We start from the raw sequence: 5,019 nt of genomic DNA, 5'->3' as shown, positions 1-5,019 counted from the left end.
CTTCTTACGCGAATATTATTTAACTAACGTAATATTCGGACATTAACCAAATAACATATTATTCTTGAGATTAATCGGTTAGTGTCGAGATTAACATAATTTCGAACGTTAATCGTAACATCTGCACGAAGCGCAGTAAGGCCCGGTTCCACCAAGAGTGATTAAGATCTTGGTTAACTAATCACAATCATTTTTTAATCATCAATTTAATCATGATTAAATTGTCATGCGTTCCACAACAAACATTTTAACTCCGGTTAAATAATCATCAGTCTCATCGGGTAATATCGTTTTTCCTTTGAATCGACGGTTCTGATTGGTTCAAACAACTGATAGATCAACTGAAATAATTTTCCCTCCAAATAGTAATCACATGTCGCTTGAACATTAATAGAGAAATATCCCTTTCTATTACCAAATACTTCTGCGTTGTCTCCCCCAAAGGATTGTACTTTAATATGAGTACAATCCAACACTGAAATAAGTTTGGAAAACGAGCTAATGCCTAAAAAATTACTTGTGCTGCACTTATTTCCCTTTTTGTAGATGGGAGTTTAATGTCATTTCGAGCTAATGTGGCTATTGCAGCAGTTACTTGATGTACAATTCGATGCGGACTAGTTTTGCTTACTCCAAAAAAGTCTCCAACAGCAATAAGATGCGATCCAGTTGCATAATACCCCAACACAAGTAAAAGTTGTGTCATGGGTTGAATAGTGTTGTTTCTCAAAAATCCATTTAATGAACATGTCGCAATTTTACTATTATTCTTTTATCATAACTTTCTGTAGTATGTTGCAGGTTTATTTCTATTTCCAGCAGTAATGTTTGGACAGTGTTTTCCAATAAGCAAAATAGCGTAAAAAAACTCAAGGTGTCCATGATTTCAAATAATTGACTCGCGGATTAAATATTCGGGGTCTTCTAACAACCTGAATGTCATTATCCTCATCAGACGGTGATAAAACATCGTTATAAAACAAGTCCAACATGTGTTTACCTAAAATTGTTTAAGGTTATAATACTACACTTATCGTGATTATCGTCAATAACTAGCCATTTTAGGCTATTAAGTTAACCACTGATTAAGTACTCATAATCGTGGTTAAAATCATGGTGGAACGCAAAGTGTTAATTACATAGTTTTAATCAATGATTAACATTTTAATCGGAGATGGTGGAACCGGGCCTAAGTATATAATTTTTACAAAATATTTTACATTTTTAGCATAGGTATAACAAATAATGCACCATTAAGTCGGAAAAATGTTAAAACTTCGTGCTTCACTTATTTCAACATTTCAACTGCTTGTTGAATAGTTAACGTAGACTACGGAGGTGATAGATATTGTCAGCACGTTTGCAATATTTTCCACCCAGATCAACAACTCAAAGCAGGTCTTCAAGCCGCAATTATCAAAGTGGTTCATAAAAAACTACTTCACTATGGATTTATGTGAAGCATTGCTGTTCTGACTTTTCGAAGCCTCGTTTTACGTAAAAAATATGCGAGACGAATTGGTTATCTACTACATGCTCTAGAAGTACTTCGCAACAAATTCGAGAATTTCATTAATCGGAGTTCAGCTGCAAAAACTTCTGCATTGCATTATAAATTTAAGACATTTTAATGTTGTTGCTCAGAAAAAGAAGTATTATTTTGATAGAAGAAATTTAAAAAATAGGTCAATTAAATATGAACATATATTACCCGGCTTTAGAGGACGATAAAATTAGTTAGTTCATTGATATAAGTTATTTTTTCATTAAATTTATGTGCCTAAAAAATAAGTTTGATTCTCGTTAGGAAATAATGACATTTCATATCACATGCAATGAAAGTGTTCCTTAAAATACTTAGTAGTGATTAAACATGCTTTATCCATCGATAAAAAGCTTTTAATTAATCACCTTTGAAATATACAAACTTCGGTTCTGTATAAATTGTGCCAGTTTATTTAATCAACGAATAATTTCCTCCTAACAAATGTTCCTGTGTGAAATAGCGATGTAATCTCATGCAAACTTTACTGTTGCAACAACAACAATGCAACCGTAAAGTTTGCATTTATCTACTTGATAGATTACCATTCCTTTTCAGAACTACTAACATTTGTTTAATCACAATAAATATATTTATTATCATTATTATTATAGCTTAATGATGCAAAATTATCAAAATTTAAAAAAAAACGCGTAGCAATAGATCCTACGTTTTGCATACAATGAAATGACCTGCAAGCGGACGTTTGGAATATGAACTGCCGTTTAAGGTCGAAATAAAGCTGTATAGTATACCTGCACAATTAGTGCCCAGCACTATCGTTTCTAAGGGATCGCTTATTTTTACACTCAATTGGGCAGGCGTATCTATCAAAATACTACCAACTTTATTACTGACTGCCCTGTATTGAACTCGAACTTTCAACCTAATTTGTAAATTTAGAACTATACTATATTTAAATCTGAAACACAGTTTAAAACTAAAATCTTAAATGTTTCCGTAACATCACCTACATCTCAATTGCAATTTTATTTTAACCGACTCTGGCTACTAGTTTCAACGGATCCAATATTTCTTTGCAATTGCTGATTGCGTGTGAACGGGGTGGTCTAAAACTCTTATCTCGAGATCACACCGCAGGGTGGCACTTCGGTCTACGCAATTTAAGGGCTCTAGAGGGTTGGATTCATGGTGAGAAACTGTTACACACGAACCCGAAATACGTTATAGCCAAGATCAGTAGCATTTATATGTTTTCCATACGCTTATGTGTTAATAAACAATTTCTTCTTGAATCCAAGTCACTAACAGTGAGCAACAGCTGTCCTATAAGCAAAAGATCAAAAGTCAAAAGGGCGCTGCCACAATTTATTATACGATTTAAAACTATTTAAATAAATAAATGGGCTATGAATATACGTATTTCTGCTTTATTATTCGGTATTCGGGCCATCAAATTATCAGTCTGTCACAGTTGGATGCTGAAATTAGCGTAAAAGTTTATAAACGCAGGGAACGGATCAAAAATACCATAACCAGAAGAGCCAGGATATCACTACTGAACGCCAGTAAGAATAGATCTGTAGAAATCTTTGACATAATGGCCAATAGTAAGAAAATAGAAAAACCTTTGCAAACAGAAAATGGATGTAATAAGACATCCGACAAATGAGCGCCTCGGCTTTGCTGGCACACCGGTGTCCTTTTTATGACATTTTTAAAGACAATTGCGCATAAATATTGGGGTATTTCAGAGATACAGCGGTGAATTACATCTTTTAAGGCTTCAGTGGTTGTTGGTTTATTCAGATCAAAATGCGTAAAATCGCATGATCTGGGCGGTCAATGCCGATCTCCATAACGAGAACTACCACGATCAGGAAATGACTAGTGCAGTAATTCAACACTTTCTGGGCTGTATGGCATGTTGGACCGTCCTGTTGAAACCACATGCTGTTGAGATGCATATTTTTGACTATGCATTTTCTAAGAAAAATAGTCCGATGTTGCCTCGAGCCGGCAATGCACACCAAACAGTGACTTTTTTTGGAAGCACCTGTTTTAAGCCTGGGTAACACAGTGGATTTTCAGGGTGTTAACACAGCGACACCCATACGGTTTGCCGTATTGAAACAGCGACACAGCACGTCAGATTTTTTATATGTTTGGAAATAAAAATAGAAGACGTTGTGTTTCGTGATATCTAGTGGTTCCTAAGTTCGCTAGCGGTGCTTTTAAACGGTTCAGCGCATTGAATGTTTTCTTCATTGGTTTTACTGAAGAGAGACTATGACAGACGCTGGTTGCGTTCTTGTAATAAAAGGAATGAATGAAGTAGCAACACGTTTTCTTCTTGTCAAGCCTATTTGCCGCACAGGTATCTGTGACTGGTTTAGAAGCTGCTGGGCCAACCATAATTTATGACCGAATGACTTTTGTTCCTCTAAGTATGCAAGGGCTGACAAAACCAAATTCGTTTTTTGGCCTTCTTCGCATACTGATTTTTCATGCAATCTGGTACTTCTGGCAGTATTCAAAAGACAGGCATTTGCCTTTTTGCTTTGTTGAAATATCGAAATTCGAGATGATGTACTGGTACCTGCGACCAGCATTTTATGCGAGCCATATCGAACTGAGATAAATAAGAATTCAGCAGTAATCGGTAGACAAGTATTTTGAGCACTTTCGTTCGTGCGGCTTTATAACCTTAAATTAACCCCTGCCGAGAAGGTCAGAAACCATATGGTAACTGCGCGTGGCCTTCACGAACTACAATCCGAGTCTGCCAAAGTGTTGTTCAAAGTGCCGCGTCGTAAGAAGCCAGGTGTCGCGACACATGGACACACAGAGCTGCATCAACACACAAGTGTTTTAAGACACAGTGTTACCCAGGCCTAATCTGTTTCTGAACGATCACTCGTGCATTTTCAGATCCCCGAATACAACAATTTTGCCAATTAGCGAAGCCATCAAGATGAAAATGGGCCTCGTCACTAAATTTGATTTTCGTCGAAAAATCACCGTCTATTTGTCGTTGTTCCAAAGTCCAATCAAAGGCTCTTCGTTGCCCATGGTCTTCCGGCTTTAGCTCTTGAGCCAATACATCTTTTTTGTTAGAATTCGATGCATAGTGGTTGTGGAAACACCAATTTCATGAGCTCTATGCCAAATTGATGTGGTTGGGCTTTCCTCGATATTTGTACGTATTGCTGCGATATTTTCAATCGAGCGATCAGGACGAACACTTGTTTCTGCTTTGACTTTATTAACAGTCCCAGTTTGCTGACATTTCTTCATTAATTTTCTGACAGTGGCTTCAGTTGGTGCCTTACGATGACCCATAATTGTACGCATTTTGCGAACTGTGGCTGCAAACTACTTTGATAATAATTTTTCACACTGAAAATTCGTTGTTGTGTATTGAACCGCAAGATTTTACTTAACCTCCTGCTGTCTATTAGCGAACGGTTTTTTTTATGTCGAATCATAACACTACAAATCGCGCGCAATTCAAG

This window comes from Dendroctonus ponderosae, unplaced genomic scaffold (assembly GCF_020466585.1).
Source record: "Dendroctonus ponderosae isolate FM_Combo_2020 unplaced genomic scaffold, Dpon_F_20191213v2 Dpon_F_20191213_95, whole genome shotgun sequence".
NCBI classification, from domain to species: Eukaryota; Metazoa; Arthropoda; class Insecta; order Coleoptera; family Curculionidae; genus Dendroctonus; species Dendroctonus ponderosae.
This window is presented reverse-complemented; position numbering follows the sequence as displayed.